At 44.8% G+C, this 22,471-nt stretch overlaps 43 non-coding genes and 1 pseudogene across 43 annotated transcripts; all 44 read left to right on the top strand.

Moving 5' to 3' along the window:
• The first annotated feature begins 3,102 nt into the window (after positions 1–3,102).
• On the top strand, positions 3,103–3,246 carry LOC141062756 (U4 spliceosomal RNA). Its single transcript, XR_012224488.1, has one exon. It is a non-coding gene; the product is annotated as a U4 spliceosomal RNA (small nuclear RNA).
• A 285-nt stretch (positions 3,247–3,531) lies between these two features.
• Positions 3,532–3,672, top strand: LOC141061996 (U4 spliceosomal RNA). The gene has a single exon (XR_012223806.1). It is a non-coding gene; the product is annotated as a U4 spliceosomal RNA (small nuclear RNA).
• A 281-nt stretch (positions 3,673–3,953) lies between these two features.
• On the top strand, positions 3,954–4,094 carry LOC141061447 (U4 spliceosomal RNA). The gene has a single exon (XR_012223307.1). It is a non-coding gene; the product is annotated as a U4 spliceosomal RNA (small nuclear RNA).
• A 280-nt stretch (positions 4,095–4,374) lies between these two features.
• On the top strand, positions 4,375–4,515 carry LOC141061569 (U4 spliceosomal RNA). Its single transcript, XR_012223418.1, has one exon. It is a non-coding gene; the product is annotated as a U4 spliceosomal RNA (small nuclear RNA).
• Positions 4,516–4,798: 283 nt separating this feature from the next.
• Positions 4,799–4,939, top strand: LOC141062596 (U4 spliceosomal RNA). The gene has a single exon (XR_012224348.1). It is a non-coding gene; the product is annotated as a U4 spliceosomal RNA (small nuclear RNA).
• A 272-nt stretch (positions 4,940–5,211) lies between these two features.
• LOC141062257 (U4 spliceosomal RNA) lies at positions 5,212–5,352 on the top strand. Its single transcript, XR_012224042.1, has one exon. It is a non-coding gene; the product is annotated as a U4 spliceosomal RNA (small nuclear RNA).
• Positions 5,353–5,633: 281 nt separating this feature from the next.
• LOC141062112 (U4 spliceosomal RNA) lies at positions 5,634–5,774 on the top strand. The gene has a single exon (XR_012223910.1). It is a non-coding gene; the product is annotated as a U4 spliceosomal RNA (small nuclear RNA).
• Positions 5,775–6,057: 283 nt separating this feature from the next.
• On the top strand, positions 6,058–6,199 carry LOC141062690 (U4 spliceosomal RNA). The gene has a single exon (XR_012224433.1). It is a non-coding gene; the product is annotated as a U4 spliceosomal RNA (small nuclear RNA).
• A 282-nt stretch (positions 6,200–6,481) lies between these two features.
• LOC141062682 (U4 spliceosomal RNA) lies at positions 6,482–6,623 on the top strand. The gene has a single exon (XR_012224426.1). It is a non-coding gene; the product is annotated as a U4 spliceosomal RNA (small nuclear RNA).
• A 283-nt stretch (positions 6,624–6,906) lies between these two features.
• On the top strand, positions 6,907–7,047 carry LOC141061789 (U4 spliceosomal RNA). Its single transcript, XR_012223617.1, has one exon. It is a non-coding gene; the product is annotated as a U4 spliceosomal RNA (small nuclear RNA).
• A 285-nt stretch (positions 7,048–7,332) lies between these two features.
• On the top strand, positions 7,333–7,473 carry LOC141060884 (U4 spliceosomal RNA). Its single transcript, XR_012222797.1, has one exon. It is a non-coding gene; the product is annotated as a U4 spliceosomal RNA (small nuclear RNA).
• A 285-nt stretch (positions 7,474–7,758) lies between these two features.
• Positions 7,759–7,899, top strand: LOC141061322 (U4 spliceosomal RNA). The gene has a single exon (XR_012223194.1). It is a non-coding gene; the product is annotated as a U4 spliceosomal RNA (small nuclear RNA).
• A 690-nt stretch (positions 7,900–8,589) lies between these two features.
• LOC141061742 (U4 spliceosomal RNA) lies at positions 8,590–8,730 on the top strand. Its single transcript, XR_012223575.1, has one exon. It is a non-coding gene; the product is annotated as a U4 spliceosomal RNA (small nuclear RNA).
• Positions 8,731–9,011: 281 nt separating this feature from the next.
• On the top strand, positions 9,012–9,151 carry LOC141062478 (U4 spliceosomal RNA). The gene has a single exon (XR_012224241.1). It is a non-coding gene; the product is annotated as a U4 spliceosomal RNA (small nuclear RNA).
• Positions 9,152–9,434: 283 nt separating this feature from the next.
• LOC141061819 (U4 spliceosomal RNA) lies at positions 9,435–9,575 on the top strand. Its single transcript, XR_012223645.1, has one exon. It is a non-coding gene; the product is annotated as a U4 spliceosomal RNA (small nuclear RNA).
• A 285-nt stretch (positions 9,576–9,860) lies between these two features.
• LOC141062338 (U4 spliceosomal RNA) lies at positions 9,861–10,001 on the top strand. Its single transcript, XR_012224115.1, has one exon. It is a non-coding gene; the product is annotated as a U4 spliceosomal RNA (small nuclear RNA).
• Positions 10,002–10,273: 272 nt separating this feature from the next.
• Positions 10,274–10,414, top strand: LOC141061452 (U4 spliceosomal RNA). Its single transcript, XR_012223312.1, has one exon. It is a non-coding gene; the product is annotated as a U4 spliceosomal RNA (small nuclear RNA).
• A 282-nt stretch (positions 10,415–10,696) lies between these two features.
• On the top strand, positions 10,697–10,837 carry LOC141061493 (U4 spliceosomal RNA). Its single transcript, XR_012223349.1, has one exon. It is a non-coding gene; the product is annotated as a U4 spliceosomal RNA (small nuclear RNA).
• Positions 10,838–11,122: 285 nt separating this feature from the next.
• On the top strand, positions 11,123–11,263 carry LOC141062337 (U4 spliceosomal RNA). The gene has a single exon (XR_012224114.1). It is a non-coding gene; the product is annotated as a U4 spliceosomal RNA (small nuclear RNA).
• Positions 11,264–11,535: 272 nt separating this feature from the next.
• On the top strand, positions 11,536–11,676 carry LOC141061440 (U4 spliceosomal RNA). Its single transcript, XR_012223301.1, has one exon. It is a non-coding gene; the product is annotated as a U4 spliceosomal RNA (small nuclear RNA).
• A 282-nt stretch (positions 11,677–11,958) lies between these two features.
• Positions 11,959–12,099, top strand: LOC141061492 (U4 spliceosomal RNA). The gene has a single exon (XR_012223348.1). It is a non-coding gene; the product is annotated as a U4 spliceosomal RNA (small nuclear RNA).
• Positions 12,100–12,384: 285 nt separating this feature from the next.
• Positions 12,385–12,525, top strand: LOC141061454 (U4 spliceosomal RNA). Its single transcript, XR_012223314.1, has one exon. It is a non-coding gene; the product is annotated as a U4 spliceosomal RNA (small nuclear RNA).
• A 281-nt stretch (positions 12,526–12,806) lies between these two features.
• LOC141062325 (U4 spliceosomal RNA) lies at positions 12,807–12,947 on the top strand. Its single transcript, XR_012224103.1, has one exon. It is a non-coding gene; the product is annotated as a U4 spliceosomal RNA (small nuclear RNA).
• Positions 12,948–13,228: 281 nt separating this feature from the next.
• On the top strand, positions 13,229–13,369 carry LOC141062036 (U4 spliceosomal RNA). Its single transcript, XR_012223841.1, has one exon. It is a non-coding gene; the product is annotated as a U4 spliceosomal RNA (small nuclear RNA).
• Positions 13,370–13,652: 283 nt separating this feature from the next.
• On the top strand, positions 13,653–13,793 carry LOC141062734 (U4 spliceosomal RNA). Its single transcript, XR_012224473.1, has one exon. It is a non-coding gene; the product is annotated as a U4 spliceosomal RNA (small nuclear RNA).
• Positions 13,794–14,065: 272 nt separating this feature from the next.
• LOC141061208 (U4 spliceosomal RNA) lies at positions 14,066–14,206 on the top strand. The gene has a single exon (XR_012223091.1). It is a non-coding gene; the product is annotated as a U4 spliceosomal RNA (small nuclear RNA).
• Positions 14,207–14,487: 281 nt separating this feature from the next.
• On the top strand, positions 14,488–14,628 carry LOC141062157 (U4 spliceosomal RNA). Its single transcript, XR_012223951.1, has one exon. It is a non-coding gene; the product is annotated as a U4 spliceosomal RNA (small nuclear RNA).
• A 283-nt stretch (positions 14,629–14,911) lies between these two features.
• LOC141061279 (U4 spliceosomal RNA) lies at positions 14,912–15,052 on the top strand. The gene has a single exon (XR_012223155.1). It is a non-coding gene; the product is annotated as a U4 spliceosomal RNA (small nuclear RNA).
• Positions 15,053–15,333: 281 nt separating this feature from the next.
• On the top strand, positions 15,334–15,475 carry LOC141062670 (U4 spliceosomal RNA). Its single transcript, XR_012224415.1, has one exon. It is a non-coding gene; the product is annotated as a U4 spliceosomal RNA (small nuclear RNA).
• Positions 15,476–15,757: 282 nt separating this feature from the next.
• On the top strand, positions 15,758–15,899 carry LOC141062657 (U4 spliceosomal RNA). The gene has a single exon (XR_012224403.1). It is a non-coding gene; the product is annotated as a U4 spliceosomal RNA (small nuclear RNA).
• A 283-nt stretch (positions 15,900–16,182) lies between these two features.
• Positions 16,183–16,323, top strand: LOC141062365 (U4 spliceosomal RNA). Its single transcript, XR_012224139.1, has one exon. It is a non-coding gene; the product is annotated as a U4 spliceosomal RNA (small nuclear RNA).
• Positions 16,324–16,604: 281 nt separating this feature from the next.
• Positions 16,605–16,745, top strand: LOC141061855 (U4 spliceosomal RNA). Its single transcript, XR_012223677.1, has one exon. It is a non-coding gene; the product is annotated as a U4 spliceosomal RNA (small nuclear RNA).
• A 283-nt stretch (positions 16,746–17,028) lies between these two features.
• Positions 17,029–17,169, top strand: LOC141061422 (U4 spliceosomal RNA). Its single transcript, XR_012223285.1, has one exon. It is a non-coding gene; the product is annotated as a U4 spliceosomal RNA (small nuclear RNA).
• Positions 17,170–17,454: 285 nt separating this feature from the next.
• LOC141062772 (U4 spliceosomal RNA) lies at positions 17,455–17,571 on the top strand (annotated as a pseudogene).
• Positions 17,572–17,684: 113 nt separating this feature from the next.
• On the top strand, positions 17,685–17,825 carry LOC141061439 (U4 spliceosomal RNA). The gene has a single exon (XR_012223300.1). It is a non-coding gene; the product is annotated as a U4 spliceosomal RNA (small nuclear RNA).
• Positions 17,826–18,108: 283 nt separating this feature from the next.
• LOC141062586 (U4 spliceosomal RNA) lies at positions 18,109–18,249 on the top strand. Its single transcript, XR_012224339.1, has one exon. It is a non-coding gene; the product is annotated as a U4 spliceosomal RNA (small nuclear RNA).
• A 283-nt stretch (positions 18,250–18,532) lies between these two features.
• Positions 18,533–18,673, top strand: LOC141061389 (U4 spliceosomal RNA). The gene has a single exon (XR_012223255.1). It is a non-coding gene; the product is annotated as a U4 spliceosomal RNA (small nuclear RNA).
• A 281-nt stretch (positions 18,674–18,954) lies between these two features.
• LOC141063112 (U4 spliceosomal RNA) lies at positions 18,955–19,095 on the top strand. Its single transcript, XR_012224794.1, has one exon. It is a non-coding gene; the product is annotated as a U4 spliceosomal RNA (small nuclear RNA).
• A 283-nt stretch (positions 19,096–19,378) lies between these two features.
• Positions 19,379–19,519, top strand: LOC141062069 (U4 spliceosomal RNA). Its single transcript, XR_012223871.1, has one exon. It is a non-coding gene; the product is annotated as a U4 spliceosomal RNA (small nuclear RNA).
• Positions 19,520–19,791: 272 nt separating this feature from the next.
• LOC141062256 (U4 spliceosomal RNA) lies at positions 19,792–19,932 on the top strand. Its single transcript, XR_012224041.1, has one exon. It is a non-coding gene; the product is annotated as a U4 spliceosomal RNA (small nuclear RNA).
• Positions 19,933–20,213: 281 nt separating this feature from the next.
• Positions 20,214–20,354, top strand: LOC141062222 (U4 spliceosomal RNA). The gene has a single exon (XR_012224010.1). It is a non-coding gene; the product is annotated as a U4 spliceosomal RNA (small nuclear RNA).
• Positions 20,355–20,635: 281 nt separating this feature from the next.
• LOC141062555 (U4 spliceosomal RNA) lies at positions 20,636–20,777 on the top strand. Its single transcript, XR_012224311.1, has one exon. It is a non-coding gene; the product is annotated as a U4 spliceosomal RNA (small nuclear RNA).
• Positions 20,778–21,060: 283 nt separating this feature from the next.
• Positions 21,061–21,201, top strand: LOC141061007 (U4 spliceosomal RNA). The gene has a single exon (XR_012222909.1). It is a non-coding gene; the product is annotated as a U4 spliceosomal RNA (small nuclear RNA).
• A 280-nt stretch (positions 21,202–21,481) lies between these two features.
• Positions 21,482–21,624, top strand: LOC141062750 (U4 spliceosomal RNA). The gene has a single exon (XR_012224486.1). It is a non-coding gene; the product is annotated as a U4 spliceosomal RNA (small nuclear RNA).
• Positions 21,625–22,471: the final 847 nt, after the last annotated feature.

Below are 22,471 nucleotides of genomic sequence, written 5' to 3'. Positions count from 1 at the left end.
ACCCCCCGAAGGAACTTATCTAGATGTGTGGTGAGCACTTTGAACCCCCAAGTGCTTCACAGAAGTTTATAACGCAGAGCAGTGAAAATAAAAAAATAATTTTTTTTCCTCAAAAATGATTTTTTAGCCCGCTATTTTTTATTTTCCCAAGGGTAACAGGATAAATTGGACCCCAAAAGTTGTTGTCCAGTTTGTCCTGAGTACACTGGTACCCCATATGTGGGGGAAAACCACTGATTGAGCGCACGGCATGGCTCAGAAGGGAAGGAGCGTCATTTGACTTTTTGAATGGAAAATTAGCTCCAATCGTTAGCGGACACCATGTTGTGTTTGCAGAGCCCCTGTGTGCGTAAACTTTGGAGCTCCCCCACAAATGACCCCATTTTGGAAACTAGACCCCCTAAGGAACTTATCTAGATGCATAGTGAGCACTTTGAACCCCCAGGTGCTACGCAGAAGTTTATAACGCAGAGCCGTTAAAATAAAAATATTTTTTTCCCTCAAAAAAAAAATTTTTAGCCTGCTATTTTTTATTTTCACAAAGGTAACAGGATAAATTGGACCCCAAAAGTTGTTGTCCAGCTTGTCCTGAGTACGCTGGTACCACATATGTGGGGGGGACCACTGTTTGGGCACACGTTGGGGCTCAGAAGGGAAGTAGTGACGTTTTGAAATGCCGACTTGATGGAATGGTCTGTGGGCGTCATTTATGTTTGCAGAGCCCCTGATGTACCTAAACAGTGGAAACCCCCCACAAATGACCCCATTTTGGAAACTAGATCACCCAAGAAACTAATATAGATGTGTGGTGAGCACTTTGAACCCCCAAGTGCTTCACAGAAGTTTATAACGCAGAGCCGTGAAAATAAAAAAATATTTTTTTTTCCTCAAAAAATTAATTTTAGTCCACTATTTTTTATTTTCACAAGGGTAACAGGATAAATTGGACCCCAAAAGTTGTTGTCCAGTGTGTCCTGAGTACGCTGGTACCCCATAAGTGGGGGGGACCACTGTTTGGGCACACGTTGGGGCTCGGAAGGGAAGTAGTGACGCTTTGAAATGAAGACTTGATGGAATGGTCTGTGGGCGTCATGCTACATTTGCAGAGCCCCTGATGTACCTAAACAGTGGAAACCCCCCACAAGTGACCCCATTTTGGAAACTATATCACCTAAGGAACTAATCTAGATGTGAGGTCAGCACTTTGAACCCCCAAGTGCTTCACAGAAGTTTATAACGCAGAGCTGTGAAAATAAAAAAATATTTTTTTTTCCTCAAAAAGTGATTTTTAGCCCACTATTTTTTATTTTCACAAGGGTAACAGGATAAATTGGACCCCAAAAGTTGTTGTCCAGTTTGTCCTGAGTACGTTGATACCCCATATATGGGGGGGGACCACTGTTCGGGGACACGTTGGGGCTCGGAATGGAAGTAGTGACGTTTTGAAATGCCGACTTGATGGAATGGTCTGTGGGCGTCATGTTACGTTTGCAGAGCCCCTGATGTACCTAAACAGTGGAAACCCCCTACAAGTGACCCCATTTTGGAAACTAGACCCCCCAAGGAACTTATCTAGATGTGTGGTGAGCACGTTGAACCCCCAAGTGCTTCACAGAAGTTTATAACGCAGAACCGTGAAAATAAAAAATCATTTTTTTCCACAAAAATAATTATTTTAGCCCCCATTTTTTTATTTTCCCAAGGGTAACAGGAGAAATTAGACCCCCAAAGTTGTTGTGCAATTTTTCCTGAGTACCCTGATACCCCATAAGTGGGGGTACACCACTGTTTGGGCACACGTCGGGGCTCGAAATGGAGGGAGCACCGTTTGACTTTTTGAACGCAAAATTCGCTGGAATAAATGGTGGCTCCATGTTGCATTTGGAGAGCCCCTGATGTGCCTAAACAGTGGAAACCCCTCAATTCTATCTCCAACCCTAACCCCAACACACCCCTAACCCTAATCATAACCCTAACCACAACCCTAATCCCAACACACCCCTAACGAAATCCCAACTCTAACCCTAACCACAAGCCTAACCGTAATCCCAACCCCAACCCAACCCTAACCCCAATTCCAACCCTAACCCTAAGTTCAACCCTAACCCTAAGTTCAACCCTAACCCTAAGTTCAACCCTAACCCTTAGTCCAACCCTAACCCTTAGTCCAACCCTAACCCTTAGTCCAACTCTAACCCTTAGTCCAACCCTAGCCCTTAGTCCAACCCTAACCCTTAGTCCAACCCTAACCCTTAGTCCAACCCTAGCCCTTAGTCCAACCCTAACCCTTAGTCCAACCCTAACCCTTAGTCCAACCCTAACCCTAGCCCTAACCCTGGCCCTAACCCTAACCCTAACCCTAGCCCTGGACCTAACCCTAATGGAAAAAAAAAAAATATATATTTTATTATTTGTCCCTACCTATGGGGGTGATAAGGGGGGCGGTGATTTACTTTTTATTTATTTTGATCACTATGAAAGTTTATCATAGTGATCAAAATAAATGAATGAATCTGCAGCGTTGCAGATTCGATTCGGCGCACTGCGCATGCGCCCGCCATCTTGCAAGATGGCGGCGCCCATGACGCTGGACGGCAGGACACCGGGACGGATAGCGGGAGGTCGGAGGCACAAAGGAGGGTGAGAGTGGGTGATCGGAGGGGCGATCGGAGGGGCGATCGGAGGGCTGGGGGGGCGGAGGGAAGGCGGAGGGGCAGATCATGATGGCGGCTGCCGATCGGTGCCGTCAGACGGTGGCGGCAGCCGATCGGTGCCGTCAGTCGGTGTGGGGGGGGGGGTCGGGTCTCGGTGTCCAGCCATGTCCGATGCTATTTCAGCATCGGCCATGGCTGGATTGTAATATTTCACCAATTTTCATTGGTGAAATATTACAATCGCTCTGATTGGCAGTTTCACTTTTAACAGCCAATCAGAGCGATCGTAGGCACGTGGGGGCTAAGCCACACCCCCAGGTGTTAACTCTGAAGGGTCCTTTGTGTGCAGGTCAGGTGACCTTTCAGTGACCCCGGTCACCCGACCCGCAGGGGGGCTATTTATAGCATGACGCCTACGTAGGCGTCATAGGTCGTTTGGGCACTGCTTTTCATGATGCCTACGTAGGCGTCATGGGTCGTGAAGGGGTTAACCGAGGCATGATTATTGCTGATTGAAAACTTTTCCCAATACCCCGCCATGATGACTTGAAATACAGTCAGCTTTGGCAATTTTTGTTGGTCTCTCAGGAGACTTAATCCATTGTATGCAAATAACAGAGTCTTAGCTCCTCTCAGCATGGAAGAAAAGCCTTGCTTCTCACAGCAATGGATTGATGTTTGTTTCCTGGAGCAGAATGAGAGAGTGAGGCAATCTGTCTGTAATTGCCAAAAATTTCATCTTAACTGAGCCCTTATAATGTGGAAGCTCAGTATGCCTGGAAGCAGTGTGGGAGGGCTAGTGAGAATTTGTAACTCACCGTAGCTTAAACAAGCTCTGCTTTGGAAGCAGGAAGGCATTGGTCACAACAGTTTTTTCAACTTTGCGCAGTGGCAATATCGTAGCCTATGAGATTTAATCGAGGTGTGATTATTGCTAATTGGAAACTTTTCCCTATACCCCGCCATAATGACTTGGAATACAGTCAGCTTTGGCAATTTTTGTTAGTCTCTCAGGAGACTTAATCCATGGTATGCAAATGACAGTCTTAGGTTCTCGCAGTGTGGAAGAAAAGCCTTGCTTCTCACAGCAATGGATTGATGTTTGTTTCTTGGAGCAGAAGGCGAAAGTGAGGTAATCTGCCTGTAATTGCCAAAAATTACATCTTAACTGAGCCCTTAGAATGTGGAAGCCAAGGATGCCTGGAAGCAGCGTGGAGGGCTAGTGGTGATTTGGAACTCACCATGGCTTAAAATGTTCTGCCTTGGAAGCGGGAAGCCCTTGGTCACTTCTGTTCTTTCATCTTTGCGCTGTGGCAATATCGTAGCCCATGAGGTTTAACCAAGGCGTGATTATTGCTAATTGAAAACTTTTCCCAATAACCCGCCATAATGACTTGGAATACAGTCAGCTTTGGCAATTTTTGTTGGTCTCTCAGGAGACTTAATCCATGGTATGCAAATGACAGTCTTAGCTCCTGCCAGCGTGGAAGAATAGCCTTGCTTCTCACAGCAGTGGATTGATGTTTGTTTCCTGGAGCAGAAGGAGAGAGTGAGGCAATCTGCCTGTAATTGCCAGAAATTGTTTTTCCTGAGCCCTTAGCACGAGGAAGCCCAGGATGCCTGGAAGCAGAGTGGGAGGGCTAGTGGTGATTTGGAACTCACCATGGCTTAAAAAGTTCTGCCTTGGAAGCGGGAAGCCCTTGGTCACTTCTGTTCTTTCATCTTTGCACTGTGGCAATATCGTAGCCCATGAGGTTTAACCGAGGCGTGAATATTGCTAATTGAAAACTTTTCCCAATACCCCGCCATGATGACTTGAAATACAGTCAGCTTCGGCAATTTTTGTTGGTCTCTCAGGAGACTTAATCTATGGTATGCAAATGACAGTCTTAGGTCCTCCCAGTGTGGAATAAAAGCCTTGCTTCTCACAGCAATGGATTGATGTTTGTTTCTTGGAGCATAAGGCGAGAGTGAAGCAATCTGCCTGTAATTGCCAAAAATTACATCTTTCCTGAGCCCTCATCATGTGGAAGCCCAGGATGCCTGGAAGCAGTGTGGGAGGGCTAGTGAGGATTTGGAACTCACCATAGCTTAAACAAGCTCTGCTTTTGAAGCGGGAAGGCCTTGGTCACAACAGTTCTTTCAACTTTGCGCAGTGGCAATATCGTAGCCCATGAGGTTTAACCGAGGTGTGATTATTTCAAATTGAATACTTTTTCCAATACTCTGCCATGTTGACTTGAAATACAGTCAGCTTTGGCAAATTTTGTTGGTCTCTCAGGAGATTTAATCCATGGTATGGAAATGAAAGTCTTAGCTTCTCCCAGTGTGGAATGAAAGCCTTGCTTCTCACAGCAATGGATTGATGTTTGTTTCTTGGAGCAGAAGGTGAAAGTGAAGCAATCTGCCTGTAATTGCCAAAAATTACATCTTAACTCAACTCTTAGAATGTGGATGCCTGGAAGCAGCGTGGAGGGCTAGTGGTGATTTGGAACTCACTATGGCTTAATATGTTCTGCCTTGGAAGCGGGAAGCCCTTTTTCACTTCTCTTCTTTCATCTTTGCGCTGTGGCAATATCGTTGCCCATGAGATTTAACCAAGGCGTGATTATTGCTAATTGAAAACTTTTCCCAATACCCCACCATGATGACTTGAAATACAGTCAGCTTTGGCAATTTTTGTTGGTCTTTCAGGAGACTTAATCTATGGTATGCAAATGACAGTCTTAGGTTCTCTCAGTGTGGAAGAAAAGCCTTGCTTCTCACAGCAATGGATTGATGTTTGTTTCTTGGAGCAGAAGGCGAAAGTGAGGCAATCTGCCTGTAATTGCCAAATATTACTTCTTAACTGAGCCCTTAGAATGTGGAAGCCAAGGATGCCTGGAAGCAGCGTGGAGGGCTAGTGGTGATTTGGAACTCACCATGGCTTAAAATGTTCTGCCTTGGAAGCGGGAAGCCCTTGGTCACTTCTGTTCTTTCATCTTTGCGCTGTGGCAATATCGTTGCCCATGAGGTTTAACCAAGGCGAGATTATTGCTAATTGAAAACTTTTCCCAATACCCTGCCATAATGACTTGGAATACAGTCAGCTTTGGCAATTTTTGCTGGTCTCTCAGGAGACTTAATCCATGGTATGCAAATAACAGAGTCTTAGCTCCTGCCAGCGTGGAAGAAAAGCCTTGCTTCTCACAGCAGTGGATTGATGTTTGTTTCCTGGAGCAGAAGGAGAGAGTGAGGCAATCTGCCTGTAATTGCCAAAAATTGTTTTTTGTGAGCCCTTAGCATGAGGAAGCCCAGGATGCCTGGAAGCAGCGTGGGAGGGCTAGTGGTGATTTGGAACTCAACCTGGCTTAAACAAGTTCTGCCTTGGAAGTGGAAAGCCCTTGATCACCACAGTTGGTTCATCTTTGCGCAGTGGCATTATCGTAGCCCAATGAGGTTTAACTGAGGCGTGATTATTGGTAATTGAAAACTTTTCCCTGTACCCTGCCATGATGACTTGAAATACAGTCAGCAATTGCAATTTTTTTTGGTCTCTCAGGAGACTTAATCCATTGTATGCAAATGACTGTCTTAGCTCCTCCCAGTGTGGAAGAGAAGCCTTGCTTCCCAAAGCAATGTATTGGTGTTTGTTGCCTGGAGCAGAAGAAGAGAGTGAGGCGATCTACCTGTAATTGCCGAAAATTACATCTTAACTGAGCCCTTAGAATGCCGAAACCCAGGATGCCTGGAAGCAGCGTGGAGGGCTAGTGGTAATTTGGAACTCACCATGGCTTAAACAAGTTCTGCCTTGGAAGCGGGAAGCCCTTGGTCACTTCTGTTCCTTCATCTTTGCGCTGTGGCATTATCGTAGCCCAATGAGGTTTAACTGAGGCGTGATTATTGGTAATTGAAAACTTTTTCCTGTACCCTGCCATGATGACTTGAAATACAGTCAGCTTTAGCAATTTTTGTTGGTTTCTCAGGAGACTTAATCCATTCTATGCAAATGACAGTCTTAGCTTCTCCCAGTGTGGAATGAAAGCCTTGCTTCTCACAGCAATGGATTGATGTTTGTTTCTTGGAGCAGAAGGCGAGAGTGAGGCAATCTGCCTGTAATTGCCAAAAATTTCATCTTAACTGAGCCCGTAGAATGTGGAAGCTCAGGATGCCTGGAAGCAGTATGGGAGGGCTAGTGAGAATTTGTAACTCACCGTAGCTTAAACAAGCTCTGCTTTGGAAGCAGGAAGGCATTAGTCACAACAGTTTTTTCAACTTTACGCAGTAGCAATATCGTAGCCCATGAGGTTTAACCGAGTCGTGATTATTGCTAATTGAAAACTTTTCCCAATACCCCGCCATGATGACTTGAAAAACAGTCAGCTTTGGCAATTTTTGTTGGTCTCTCAGGAGACTTAATCTATGGTATGCAAATAACAGAGTCTTAGCTCCTCCCAGCGTGGAAGAATAGCCTTGCTTCTCACAGCAATGGATTGATGTTTGTTGCCTGGAGCAGAAGGAGAGAGTGAGGCAATCTGCCTGTAATTGCCAAAAATTTCATCTTAACTGAGCCCTTAGAATGTGGAAGCTCAGAATGCCTGGAAGCAGTGTGGGAGGGCTAGTGAGAATTTGTAACTCACCATAGCTTAAACAAGCTCTGCTTTGGAAGCAGGAAGGCATTGGTCACAACAGTTCTTACAACTTTGCGCAGTGGCGATATCGTAGCCTATGAGGTTTAACCGAGGCGTGATTATTGCTAATTGAAAACTTTTCCCAATACCCCGTCATGATGACTTGAAATACAGTCAGCTTTGGCAATTTTTGTTGGTCTCTCAGGAGACTTAATCCATTGTATGCAAATAACAGAGTCTTAGCTCCTCCCAGCGTGGAAGAAAAGCCTTGCCTCTCACAGCAATGGATTGATGTTTGTTGCCTGAAGCAGAAGGAGAGAGTGAGGCAATCTGCCTGTAATTGCCAAAAATTTCATCTTAACTGAGCCCTTAGAATGTGGAAGCTCAGAATGCCTGGAAGCAGTGTGGGAGGGCTAGTGAGAATTTGTAACTCACCATAGCTTTAACAAGCTCTGCTTTGGAAGCAGGAAGGCATTGGTCACAACAGTTCTTTCAACTTTGCGCAGTTGCAATATTGTAGCCTATGAGGTTTAACCGAGGCGTGATTATTGCTAATTGAAAACTTTTCCCAATACCCCGCCATGATGACTTGAAATACAGTCAGCTTTGGCAATTTTTGTTGGTCTCTCAGGAGACTTAATCTATGGTATGTAAATGACAGTCTAAAGGCCCTTTTACATTTAGCGATGCACCAGCGATTCAACCAGCGATCCGACCCGGTCAGGATCGCTGGTGCATTGCTAAATGATCGCTAGTGAGCTTTCATACAGAATGATCTCACAGCGATGCAGCAGCGACGCAGCGGACGATACTTACCTTTCACACACAGCGATCCTGGCGTCCTCCCGCCCGCCTCCACGCATCGCTGGACGTCACAGCAGGAAGCCCAGCAGGAAGCGCCCGACGAGAAATGGAGCCGGACATTCTCGCGCGATCAGCGATGAGCAGCGGGGGAGCCGGTCGGAGGTAAGTATCACACATAGCGATATCGCTAGCAATATCGCTATAACGTCACAAAACCAGTGACGTTTTAGCGATATTGCTAGCGATATTGCTTAGTGTAAAACCCCCTTTAGGTCCTCACAGTGTGGAAGAAAAGCCTTGCTTCTCACAGCAATGGATTGATGTTTGTTTCTTGGAGCAGAAGGCGAGAGTGAGGCAATCTGCCTGTAATTGCCAAAAATTACATCTTAACTGAACCCTTAGAATGTGTAAGCCAAGGATGCCTGGAAGCAGCGTGGAGGGCTAGTGGTGATTTGTAACTCACCATGGCTTAAAATGTTCTGCCCTGGAAGCGGGAAGCCCTTGGTCACTTCTGTTCTTTCATCTTTGCGCTGTGGCAATATTGTTGCCCATGAGGTTTATCCAAGGCGTGATTATTGCTTATTGAAAACTTTTCCCAATACCCCGCCATGATGACTTGAAATACAGTCAGCTTTGGCAATTTTTGTTGGTCTCTCAGGAGACTTAATCCATGGTATGCAAATGACAGTCTTAGCTCCTGCCAGCATGGAAGAAAAGCCTTGCTTCTCACAGCAGTGGATTGATGTTTGTTTCCTGGAGCAGAAGGAGAGAGTGAGGCAATCTGCCTGTAATTGCCAAAAATAGTTTTCCCTGATCCCTTAGCATGTGGAAGCCCAGCATGTCTGGAAGCAGCGTGGGAGGGCTAGTGGTGATTTGGAACTCACCATAGCTTAAACAAGTTCTGCCTTGGAAGCGGGAAGCCCTTGATCACTTCTGTTCCTTTATCTTTGCGATGTGGCAATATCGTAGCCCATGAGGTTTAACCGAGGCTTATCATTGCTAATTGAAAACTTTTCCCAATACCCCGCCATGATGACGTGAAATACAGTCAGCTTTGGCAATTTTTGTTGGTCTCTCAGGAGACTTAATTCATGGTATGCAAATGACAGTCTTAGCTTCTCCCAGTGTGCAAGAAAAGCCTTGCTTCTCACAGCAATGGATTGATGTTTGTTTCTTGGAGCAGAAGGCGAGAGTGAGGCAATCTGCCTGTAATTGCCAAAAATTACATCTCTTCTGAGCCCTTAGAATGTGGAAGCCCAGGATGCCTGGAAGCTTTGTGGGAGGGCTAGTGAGAATTTGTAACTCACCGTAGCTTAAACAAGCTCTGCTTTGGAAGCAGGAAGGCATTGATCACAACAGTTCTTTCAACTTTGCGCAGTGGCAATATCGTAGCCCATGAGGTTTAACCGAGGCGTGATTATTGCTAATTGAAAACTTTTCCCAATACCCCGCCATGATGACTTGAAATACAGTCAGCTTTGGCAATTTTTGTTGGTCTCTCAGGAGACTTAATCCATTGTATGCAAATAACAGCGTCTTAGCTCCTCCCAGCATGGAAGAAAAGCCTAGCTTCTCACAGCAATGGATTGATGTTTGTTGCCTGAAGCAGATGGAGAGAGTGAGGCAATCTGCCTGTAATTGCCTAAAATTTCATCTTAACTGAGCCCTTAGAATGTGGAAAGTCAGGATGCTTGGAAGCAGTGTGGGAGGGCTAGTGAGAATTTGTAACTCACCGTAGCTTAAACAAGCTCTGCTTTGAAAGAGGGAAGGCATTGGTCACAACAGTTCTTTCAACTTTGCGCAGTGACAATATCGTAGCCCATGAGGTTTAACCGAGGCGTGATTATTGTTAATTGAAAACTTTTCGCATTACCCCACCATGATGACTTGAAATATAGTTAGCGTTGGCAATTTTTGTTGGTCTCTCAGGAGACTTAAACTGTGGTATGCAAATCACAGTTTTAGGTCCTCCCAGTGTGGAAGAAAAGCCTTGCTTCTCACAGCAATGGATTGATGTTTGTTTCTTGGAGCAGAAGGCGAGAGTGAGGCAATCTGCCTGTAATTGCCAAAAATTATATCTTAACTGAGCCCTTAGAATGTGGATGCCTGGAATCAGCGTGGAGGGCTATTGGTGATTTGGAACTCACCATGGCTTAAAAAGTTCTGCCTTGGAAGCGGTTAGCCCTTGGTCACTTCTGTTCTTTCATCTTTGCGCTGTGGCAATATCGTAGCCCATGAGGTTTAACCGAGGCGTGATTATTGCTAATTGAAAACTTTTCCCAATAGCCCGCCATGATGACTTGAAATACAGTCAGCTTTGGCAATTTTTGTTGGTCTCTCAGGAGACTTAATCCATGGTATGCAAATGACAGTATTAGCTCCTCCCAGTGTGGAAGAAAAGCCTTGCTTCTCACAGCAATGGATTGATGTTTTTTTCTTGGAGCAGAAGGCGAGAGTGAGGCTATCTGCCAGTAATTGCTAAAAATTTCATCTTTCCTTTTCCCCCAGAATGTGGAAGAACAGGATGCCTGGAAGCAGCGTGGAGGGCTAGTGGTGATTTGGAACTCACCATGGCTTAAACAAGTTCTGCCTTGGAAGCCGGAAGCCCTTGGTCACTTCTGTTCCTTAATTTTTGCGCTGTGGCAATATCGTAGCCCATGAGGTTTAACCGAGGCGTGATTATTGCTGATTGAAAATTTTTCCCAATACCCAGCCATGATGACTTGAAATACAGTCAGCTTTGGCAATTTTTGTTGGTCTCTCAGGAGACTTAATCCATTGTATGCAAATAACAGAGTCTTAGCTCCTCCCAGCATGGAAGAAAAGCCTAGCTTCTCACAGCAATGGATTGATGTTTGTTGCCTGAAGCAGATGGAGAGAGTGAGGCAATCTGCCTGTAATTGCCTAAAATTTCATCTTAACTGAGCCCTTAGAATGTGGAAAGTCAGGATGCTTGGAAGCAGTGTGGGAGGGCTAGTGAGAATTTGTAACTCACCGTAGCTTAAACAAGCTCTGCTTTGAAAGAGGGAAGGCATTGGTCACAACAGTTCTTTCAACTTTGCGCAGTGACAATATCGTAGCCCATGAGGTTTAACCGAGGCGTGATTATTGTTAATTGAAAACTTTTCGCATTACCCCACCATGATGACTTGAAATATAGTTAGCGTTGGCAATTTTTGTTGGTCTCTCAGGAGACTTAATCTGTGGTATGCAAATCACAGTTTTAGGTCCTCCCAGTGTGGAAGAAAAGCCTTGCTTCTCACAGCAATGGATTGATGTTTGTTTCTTGGAGCAGAAGGCGAGAGTGAGGCAATCTGCCTGTAATTGCCAAAAATTATATCTTAACTGAGCCCTTAGAATGTGGATGCCTGGAATCAGCGTGGAGGGCTATTGGTGATTTGGAACTCACCATGGCTTAAAAAGTTCTGCCTTGGAAGCGGTTAGCCCTTGGTCACTTCTGTTCTTTCATCTTTGCGCTGTGGCAATATCGTAGCCCATGAGGTTTAACCGAGGCGTGATTATTGCTAATTGAAAACTTTTCCCAATAGCCCGCCATGATGACTTGAAATACAGTCAGCTTTGGCAATTTTTGTTGGTCTCTCAGGAGACTTAATCCATGGTATGCAAATGACAGTATTAGCTCCTCCCAGTGTGGAAGAAAAGCCTTGCTTCTCACAGCAATGGATTGATGTTTTTTTCTTGGAGCAGAAGGCGAGAGTGAGGCTATCTGCCAGTAATTGCTAAAAATTTCATCTTTCCTTTTCCCCCAGAATGTGGAAGCCCAGGATGCCTGGAAGCAGCGTGGAGGGCTAGTGGTGATTTGGAACTCACCATGGCTTAAACAAGTTCTGCCTTGGAAGCCGGAAGCCCTTGGTCACTTCTGTTCCTTAATTTTTGCGCTGTGGCAATATCGTAGCCCATGAGGTTTAACCGAGGCGTGATTATTGCTGATTGAAAATTTTTCCCAATACCCAGCCATGATGACTTGAAATACAGTCAGCTTTGGCAATTTTTGTTGGTCTCTCAGGAGACTTAATCCATTGTATGCAAATAACAGAGTCTTAGCTCCTCCCAGCATGGAAGAAAAGCCTTGCTTCTCACAGCAATGGATTGATGTTTGTTTCCTGGAGCAGAAGGAGAGAGTAAGGCAATCTGTCTGTAATTGCCAAAAATTTCATCTTAACTGAGCCCTCAGAATGTAGAAGCCCAGGATGCCTTGTAGCAGTGTGGGAGGGCTAGTGAGAATTTGTAACTCACCGTAGCTTAAACAAGCTCTGCTTCGGAAGCAGGAAGGCATTGGTCACAACAGTTCTTTCAACTTTGCGCAGTGGCAATATCGTAGCCTATGAGATTTAATCGAGGTGTGATTATTGCTAATTGAAAACTTTTCCCAATATCCCGCCATGATGACTTGAAATACAGTCAGCTTTGGCAATTTTTGTTGGTTTCTCAGGAGACTTAGTCTATGGTATGCAAATGACAGTCTTAGCTCCTCGCAGTGTGGAAGAAAATCCTTGCTTTTCACAGCAAGGAATTGATGTTTGTTTCTTGGAGCAGAAGGCGAGAGTGAGGCAATCTGCCTGTAATTGCCAAAAATTACATTTTAACTGAATCCTTAGAATGTGGAAGCCAAGGATGCCTGGAAGCAGCGTGGAGGGCTAGTGGTGATTTGGAACTCACTATGGCTTAAAATGTTCTGCCTTGGAAGCGGGAAGCCCTTGGTCACTTCTGTTCTTTCATCTTTGCGCTGTGGCAATATCGTTGCCCATGAGATTTAACCAAGGCGTGATTATTGCTAATTGAAAACTTTTCCCAATACCTCACCATGATGACTTGAAATACAGTCAGCTTTGGCAATTTTTGTTGGTCTTTCAGGAGACTTAATCTATGGTATGCAAATGACAGTCTTAGGTTCTCTCAGTGTGGAAGAAAAGCCTTGCTTCTCACAGCAATGGATTGATGTTTGTTTCTTGGAGCAGAAGGCGAAAGTGAGGCAATCTGCCTGTAATTGCCAAAAATTACTTCTTAACTGAGCCCTTAGAATGTGGAAGCCAAGGATGCCTGGAAGCAGCGTGGAGGGCTAGTGGTGATTTGGAACTCACCATGGCTTAAAATGTTCTGCCTTGGAAGCGGGAAGCCCTTGGTCACTTCTGTTCTTTCATCTTTGCGCTGTGGCAATATCGTTGCCCATGAGGTTTAACCAAGGCGAGATTATTGCTAATTGAAAACTTTTCCCAATACCCTGCCATAATGACTTGGAATATAGTCAGCTTTGGCAATTTTTGCTGGTCTCTCAGGAGACTTAATCCATGGTATGCAAATAACCGAGTCTTAGCTCCTGCCAGCGTGGAAGAAAAGCCTTGCTTCTCACAGCAGTGGATTGATGTTTGTTTCCTGGAGCAGAAGGAGAGAGTGAGGCAATCTGCCTGTAATTGCCAAAAATTGTTTTTCGTGAGCCCTTAGCATGAGGAAGCCCAGGATGCCTGGAAGCAGCGTGGGAGGGCTAGTGGTGATTTGGAACTCAACATGGCTTAAACAAGTTCTGCCTTGGAAGTGGGAAGCCCTTGATCACCACAGTTGGTTCATCTTTGCACAGTGCATTATCGTAGCCCAATGAGGTTTAACTGAGGCGTGATTATTGGTAATTGAAAACTTTTCCCAATACCCCGCCATGATGACTTGAAATACAGTCAGCTTTTGCAATTTTTTTTGGTCTCTCAGGAGACTTAATCCATTGTATGCAAATGACTGTCTTAGCTCCTCCCAGTGTGGAAGAGAAGCCTTGCTTCTCACAGCAATGGATTGATGTTTGTTGCCTGGAGCAGAAGGAAAGAGTGAGGTAATTGCCAAAAATTTCATCTTAACTGAGCCCTTAGAATGTGGAAGCTCAGAATGCCTGGAAGCAGTGTGGGAGGGCTAGTGAGAATTTGTAACTCACCATAGCTTAAACAAGCTCTGCTTTGGAAGCAGGAAGGCATTGGTCACAACAGTTCTTTCAACTTTGCGCAGTGGCAATATCGTAGCCTATGAGGTTTAACCGAGGTGTGATTATTGCTAATTGAAAACTTTTCCCAATACCCCGCCATGATGACTTGAAATACAGTCAGCTTTGGCAATTTTTGTTGGTCTCTCAGAAGACTTAATCTATGGTATGTAAATGATAGTCTTAGGTCCTCCCAGTGTGGAAGAAAAGCCTTGCTTCTCACAGCAATGGATTGATGTTTGTTTCTTGGAGCAGAAGGCGAGAGTGAGGCAATCTGCCTGTAATTGCCAAAAATTACATCTTAACTGAACCCTTAGAATGTGGAATCCCAGGATGCCTGGAAGCAGCGTGGAGGGCTAGTGGTGATTTGTAACTCACCATGGCTTAAAATGTTCTGCCCTGGAAGCGGGAAGCCCTTGGTCACTTCTGTTCTTTCATCTTTGCGCTGTGGCAATATTGTTGCCCATGAGGTTTATCCAAGGCGTGATTATTGCTAATTGAAAACTTTTCCCAATACCCCGCCATAATGACTTGGAATACAGTCAGCTTTGGCAATTTTTGTTGGTCTCTCAGGAGTCTTAATTCATGGAATGCAAATGACAATCTTAGCTTCTCCCAGTGTGGAAGAAAAGCCTTGCTTCTCACAGCAATGGATTGATGTTTGTTTCTTGGAGCAGAAGGCGAGAGTGAGGCAATCTGCCTGTAATTGCCAAAAATTACATCTTTCCTGAGCCCTCAGAATGTGGAAGCCCAGGATGCCTGGAAGCAGTGTGGGAGGGCTAGTGAGAATTTGTAACTCACCGTTGCTTAAACAAGCTCTGCTTTGAAAGCAGTAAGGCATTGGTCACAACAGTTCTTTCAACTTTGCGCAGTGGCAATATCGTAGCCCATGAGGTTTAACCGAGGCGTGATTATTGCTAATTGAAAACTTTTCCCAATAACCTGCCATAATGACTTGGAATACAGTCAGCTTTGGCAATTTTTGTTGGTCTCTCAGGAGACTTAATCCATGGTATGCAAATGATAGTCTTAGCTCCTGCCAGCATGGAAGAATAGCCTTGCTTCTCACAGCAGTGGATTGATGTTTGTTTCCTGGAGCAGAAGGAGAGAGTGAGGCAATCTGCCTGTAATTGCCAGAAATTGTTTTTCCTGAGCCCTTAGCATGAGGAAGCCCAGGATGCCTGGAAGCAGCGTGGGAGGGCTAGTGGTGATTTGGAACTCAACCTGGCTTAAACAAGTTCTGCCTTGGAAGTGGAAAGCCCTTGATCACCACAGTTGGTTCATCTTTGCGCAGTGGCATTATCGTAGCCCAATGAGGTTTAACTGAGGCGTGATTATTGGTAATTGAAAACTTTTCCCTGTACCCTGCCATGATGACTTGAAATACAGTCAGCTTTTGCAATTTTTTTTGGTCTCTCAGGAGACTTAATCCATTGTATGCAAATGACTGTCTTAGCTCCTCCCAGTGTGGAAGAGAAGCCTTGCTTCCCAAAGCAATGGGTTGGTGTTTGTTGCCTGGAGCAGAAGAAGAGAGTGAGGCGATCTACCTGTAATTGCCGAAAATTACATCTTAACTGAGCCCTTAGAATGCCGAAACCCAGGATGCCTGGAAGCAGCGTGGAGGGCTAGTGGTAATTTGGAACTCACCATGGCTTAAACAAGTTCTGCCTTGGAAGCGGGAAGCCCTTGGTCACTTCTGTTCCTTCATCTTTGCGCTGTGGCATTATCGTAGCCCAATGAGGTTTAACTGAGGCGTGATTATTGGTAATTGAAAACTTTTCCCTGTACCCTGCCATGATGACTTGAAATACAGTCAGCTTTAGCAATTTTTGTTGGTTTCTAAGGAGACTTAATCCATTCTATGCAAATGACAGTCTAAGCTTCTCCCAGTGTGGAATGAAAGCCTTGCTTCTCACAGCAATGGATTGATGTTTGTTTCTTGGAGCAGAAGGCGAGAGTGAGGCAATCTGCCTGTAATTGCCAAAAATTTCATCTTAACTGAGCCCGTAAAATGTGGAAGCTCAGGATGCCTGGAAGCAGTGTGGGAGGGCTAGTGAGAATTTGTAACTCACCATAGCTTAAACAAGCTCTGCTTTGGAAGCGGGAAGGCATTGGTCACAACAGTTCTTTCAACTTTGCGCAGTGGCAATATCGAAGCCCATGAGGTTTAACTAAGGTGTGATTATTGCTAATTGAAAACTTTTCCTAATACCCGGCCATGATGACTTGAAATACAGTCAGCTTTGGCAATTTTTGTTGGTCTCTCAAGAGACTTAATCTATGGTATGTAAATGACAGTCTTAGGTCCTCCCAGTGTGGAAGAAAATCCTTGCTTCTCACAGCAATGGATTGATGTTTGTTTCTTGGAGCAGAAGGCGAGAGTGAGGCAATCTGCCTGTAATTGCCAAAAATTACATCTTAACTGAACCCTTAGAATGTGTAAGCCAAGGATGCCTGGAAGCAGCGTGGAGGGCTAGTGGTGATTTGTAACTCACCATGGCTTAAAATGTTCTGCCCTGGAAGCGGGAAGCCCTTGGTCACTTCTGTTCTTTCATCTTTGCGCTGTGGCAATATTGTTGCCCATGAGGTTTATCCAAGGCGTGATTATTGCTAATTGAAAACTTTTCCCAATACCCCGCCATAATGACTTGGAATACAGTCAGCTTTGGCAATTTTTGTTGGTCTCTCAGGAGACTTAATTCATGGAATGCAAATGACAGTCTTAGCTTCTCCCAGTGTGGAAGAAAAGCCTTGCTTCTCACAGCAATGGATTGATGTTTGTTTCTTGGAGCAGAAGGCGAGAGTGAGGCAATCTGCCTGTAATTGCCAAAAATTACATCTTTCCTGAGCCCTCAGAATGTGGAAGCCCAGGATGCCTGGAAGCAGTGTGGGAGGGCTAGTGAGAATTTGTAACTCACCGCAGCTTAAACAAGCTCTGCTTTGGAAGCAGGAAGGCATTGGTCACAACAGTTCTTTCAACTTTACGCAGTGGCAATATCGTAGCCCATGAGGTTTAACCGAGTCGTGATTATTGCTAATTGAAAACTTTTCCCAATACCCCGCCATGATGACTTGAAATACAGTCAGCTTTGGCAATTTTTGTTGGTCTCTCAGGAGACTTAATCTATGGTATGCAAATAACAGAGTCTTAGCTCCTCCCAGCGTGGAAGAATAGCCTTGCTTCTCACAGCAATGGATTGATGTTTGTTGCCTGGAGCAGAAGGAGAGAGTGAGGCAATCTGCCTGTAATTGCCAAAAATTTCATCTTAACTGAGCCCTTAGAATGTGGAAGCTCAGAATGCCTGGAAGCAGTGTGGGAGGGCTAGTGAGAATTTGTAACTCACCATAGCTTAAACAAGCTCTGCTTTGGAAGCAGGAAGGCATTGGTCACAACAGTTCTTTCAACTTTGCGCAGTGGCAATATCGTAGCCTATGAGGTTTAACCGAAGCGTGATTATTGCTAATTGAAATCTGCCTGTAATTGCCAAAAATTACATCTTAACTGAACCCATAGAATGTGTAAGCCAAGGATGCTTGGAAGCAGCGTGGAGTGCTAGTGGTGATTTGTAACTCACCATGGCTTAAAATGTTCTGCCCTGGAAGCTGGAAGCCCTTGGTCACTTCTGTTCCTTCATCTTTGCGCTGTGGCAATATCGTTGCCCATGAGGTTTAACCAAGGCGTGATTATTGCTAATTGAAAACTTTTCCCAATACCCCGCCATAATGACTTGGAATACAGTCAGCTTTGGCAATTTTTGTTGGTCTCTCAGGAGACTTAATCCATGGTATGCAAATGACAGTATTAGCTCCTCCCAGCATGGAAGAAAAGCCTTGCTTCTCACAGCAATGGATTGATGTTTGTTTCCTGGAGCAGAAGGCGAGAGTGAGGCAATCTGCCTGTAATTGCCAAAAAATACATCTTAACTGAGCCCTTAGAATGCCGAAGCCCAGGATGCCTGGAAGCAGTGTGGGAGGGCTAGTGAGGATTTGGAACTCACCATAGCTTAAACAAGCTCTGCTTTGGAAGCGGGAAGCCCTTGGTCACTTCTGTTCCTTCATCTTTGCGCTGTGGCAATATCGTAGCCCATGAGGTTTAACTGAGGCGTGATTATTGGTAATTGTAAACTTTTTCCTGTACCCTGCCATGATGACTTGAAATACAGTAAGCTTTGGCAATTTTTGTTGGTCTCTCAGGAGACTTATTCCATTGTATGCAAATGACTGTCTTAGCTCCTCCCAGTGTGGAAGAGAAGCCTTGCTTCCCAAAGCAATGGGTTGGTGTTTGTTGTCTGGAGCTGAAGAAGAGAGTGAAGCGATCTACCTGTAATTGCCAAAAATTACATCTTAACTGAGCACTTAGAATGCCGAAGCCCAGGATGCCTGGAAGCAGTGTGGGAGGGCTAGTGAGGATTTGGAAGTCACCATAGCTTAAACAAGCTCTGCTTTGGAAGCGGGAAGGCCTTGGTCACAACAGTTCTTTCAACTTTGCGCAGTGGCAATATCGTAGCCCATGAGGTTTAACTGAGGTGTGATTATTGCTAATTGAAAACTTTTCCTAATACCCCGCCATGATGACTTGAAATGCAGTCAGCTTTGGCAATTTTTGTTGGTCTCACAGGAGACTTAATCTATGGTATGCAAATGACAGTCTTAGGTCCTCCCTGTGTGGAAGAAAAGCCTTGCTTCTCACAGCAATGGATTGAAGTTTGTTTCTTGGAGCAGAAGGCGAGAGTGAGGCAATCTGCCTGTAATTGCCAAAAATTACATCTTAACTGAGCCCTTAGAATGTGGAAGCCCAGGATGCCTGGAAGCAGCGTGGAGGGCTAGTGGTGATTTGGAACTCACCATGGCTTAAAAAGTTCTGCCTTGGAAGCGGGAAGCCCTTGGTCACTTTTGTTCTTTCATCTTTGCACTGTGGCAATATCGTAGCCCATGAGGTTTAACCGAGGCGTGATTATTGCTAATTGAAAACTTTTCCCAATACCCCGCCATGATGACTTGAAATACAGTCAGCTTTGGCAATTTTTGTTGGTCTCTCAGGAGACTTAATCTATGGTATGCAAATGACAGTCTTAGGTCCTCCCAGTGTGGAATAAAAGCCTTGCTTCTCACAGCAATGGATTGATGTTTGTTTCTTGGAGCATAAGGCGAGAGTGAAGCAATCTGCCTGTAATTGCCAAAAATTACATCTTTCCTGAGCCCTCAGAATGTGGAAGCCCAGGATGCCTGGAAGCAGTGTGGGAGGGCTAGTGAGGATTTGGAACTCACCATAGCTTAAACAAGCTCTGCTTTGGAAGCGGGAAGGCCTTGGTCACAACAGTTCTTTCAACTTTGCGCAGTGGCAATATCGTAGTCCATGAGGTTTAACCGAGTCGTGATTATTGCTAATTGAATACTTTTTCCAATACCCTGCCATGTTGACTTGAAATACAGTCACCTTTGGCAATTTTTGTTGGTCTCTCAGGAGATTTAATCCATGGTATGGAAATGAAAGTTTTAGCTTCTCCCAGTGTGAAATGAAAGCCTTGCTTCTCACAGCAATGGATTGATGTTTGTTTCTTGGAGCAGAAGGCGAAAGTGAAGCAATCTGCCTGTAATTGCCAAAAATTACATCTTAACTGAACCCTTAGAATGTGGATGCCTGGAAGCAGCGTGGAGGGCTAGTGGTGATTTGGAACTCACCATGGCTTAAAATGTTCTGCCTTGGAAGCGGGAAGCCCTTTTTCACTTCTGTTCTTTTATCTTTGCGCTGTGGCAATATCGTTGCCCATGAGATTTAACCAAGGCGTGATTATTGCTAATTGAAAACTTTTCCCAATACCCCACCATGATGACTTGAAATACAGTCAGCTTTGGCAATTTTTGTTGGTCTTTCAGGAGACTTAATCTATGGTATGCAAATGACAGTCTTAGGTTCTCTCAGTGTGGAAGAAAAGCCTTGCTTCTCACAGCAATGGATTGATGTTTGTTTCTTGGAGCAGAAGGCGAAAGTGAGGCAATCTGCCTGTAATTGCTAAAAATTACTTCTTAACTGAGCCCTTAGAATGTGGAAGCCAAGGATGCCTGGAAGCAGCGTGGAGGGCTAGTGGTGATTTGGAACTCACCATGGCTTAAAATGTTCTGCCTTGGAAGCGGGAAGCCCTTGGTCACTTCTGTTCTTTCATCTTTGCGCTGTGGCAATATCGTTGCCCATGAGGTTTAAACAAGGCGTGATTATTGCTAATTGAAAACTTTTCCCAATACCCCGCCATAATGACTTGGAATACAGTCAGCTTTGGCAATTTTTGTTGGTCTCTCAGGAGACTTAATCCATGGTATGCAAATGACAGTCTTAGCTCCTGCCAGCGTGGAAGAAAAGCCTTGCTTCTCACAGCAGTGGATTGATGTTTGTTTCCTGGAGCAGAAGGAGAGAGTGAGGCAATCTGCCTGTAATTGCCAAAAATTGTTTTTCCTGAGCCCTTAGCATGAGGAAGCCCAGGATGCCTGGAAGCAGCGTGGGAGGGCTAGTGGTGATTTGGAACTCAACATGGCTTAAACAAGTTCTGCCTTGGAAGTGGGAAGCCCTTGATCACCAGAGTTGGTTCATCTTTGCGCAGTGGCATTATCGTAGCCCAATGAGGTTTAACTGAGGCGTGATTATTGGTAATTGAAAACTTTTCCCAATACCCCGCCATGATGACTTGAAATACAGTCAACTTTTGCAATTTTTTTTGGTCTCTCAGGAGACTTAATCCATTGTATGCAAATGACTGTCTTAGCTCCTTCCAGTGTGGAAGAGAAGCCTTGCTTCCCAAAGCAATGGGTTGGTGTTTGTTGCCTGGAGCAGAAGAAGAGAGTGAGGCGATCTACCTGTAATTGCCAAAAATTACATCTTAACTGAGCCCTTAGAATGCCGAAGCCCAGGATGCCTGGAAACAGTGTGGGAGGGCTAGTGAGGATTTGGAACTCACCATGGCTTAAACAAGCTCTGCTTTGGAAGCGGGAAGGCCTTGGTCACAACAGTTCTTTCAACTTTGCGCAGTGGCAATATCGTAGCCCATGAGGTTTAACCGAGGCGTGATTATTGCTAATTGAAAACGTTTCCCAATACCCCGCCATGATGACTTGAAATACAGTCAGCTTTGGCAATTTTTGTTGGTCTCTCTGGAGACTTAATCCATGGTATGCAAATGACAGTCTTAGCTCCTGCCAGCGTGGAAGAAAAGCCTTGCTTCTCACAGCAGTGGATTGATGTTTGTTTCCTGGAGCAGAAGGAGAGAGTGAGGCAATCTGCCTATAATTGCCAAATATTGTTTTTCCTGAGCCCTTAGCATGAGGAAGCCCAGGATGCCTGGAAGCAGCGTGGAGGGCTAGTGGTGATTTGGAACTCAACATGGCTTAAACAAGTTCTGCCTTGGAAGTGGGAAGCCCTTGATCACCACAGTTGGTTCATCTTTGCGCAGTGGCATTATCGTAGCCCAATGAGGTTTAACTGAGGCGTGATTATTGGTAATTGAAAACTTTTCCCTGTAAACTGCCATGATAATAATAATAATAATAATAATAATTTTTTATTTATATAGCGCCAACATATTCCGCAGCACTTTACAATTAAGCGGGGACATGTACAGACAATAAATTCAATACAAGTTAAGACAATTCAAACAATGACATTAGGAGTGAGGTCCCTGCTCGCAAGCTTACAATCTACAAGGAAATGGGGGGACACAGTAGGTGAGAAATGCTTGTTAATTCAGGTCTGGCAATTATAATAGGGATTTTCATATAAAGCTGCATGATCCGGTCATCAGCCCATGTGTTTAAGTGCCATAGACAAGTATCAAGTGCAGTTATCATGTGCATGAAGGGTGTGGAGACAGATGAATAGTAGGGTGCAGATTCAGAATAATATTTGGAAGGAGGGAACAGGGCAAAGTTAGCTTGCTGAGTAGTTGATGTGATAGGCTTGTTTGAAGAGATGGGTTTTCAAAGCGCGCTTGAATAGGTCAGGGCTAGCTATCAGTCTGATCGTCTGGGGAAGTGCATTCCAGAGAGCTGGAGCAGCACGAGAGAAGTCTTGGAGACGGAGGTGCGAGGTTCGGATTACGGGGGATGTTAGTCTTAGGTCATTTGTAGAACGGAGGGGACGTGTAGGGCGATAGACAGAGATGAGAGAGGAGATATAAGGCGGTGCAGAACAGTGGAGAGCCACGTATTTAATATTCACTCCAGCATTGGGTCATGTATTGGAGAACATTCTTAGCTGAATTTGAAGTCTGGACATTTGTCCAATACAGTATGGGACATCTATACCATCATATCAAGACTATACATCGTGGAGTCATATCGGGTGAACCATTGGATCTTAAGTTGTTTATCTGTGTGGACACGACTATTTATCATGCATTACTCACTGTGCGATATCTACAATCCATGGAACA

This window comes from Dendrobates tinctorius, unplaced genomic scaffold (genome assembly GCF_039654945.1).
Source record: "Dendrobates tinctorius isolate UK_male_01 unplaced genomic scaffold, ASM3965494v1 ptg000245l, whole genome shotgun sequence".
Classification (NCBI taxonomy): Eukaryota; Metazoa; Chordata; class Amphibia; order Anura; family Dendrobatidae; genus Dendrobates; species Dendrobates tinctorius.
The sequence above is the reverse complement of the archived record's forward strand: the minus strand, read 5'-3'. Positions and strand labels throughout refer to the sequence as shown.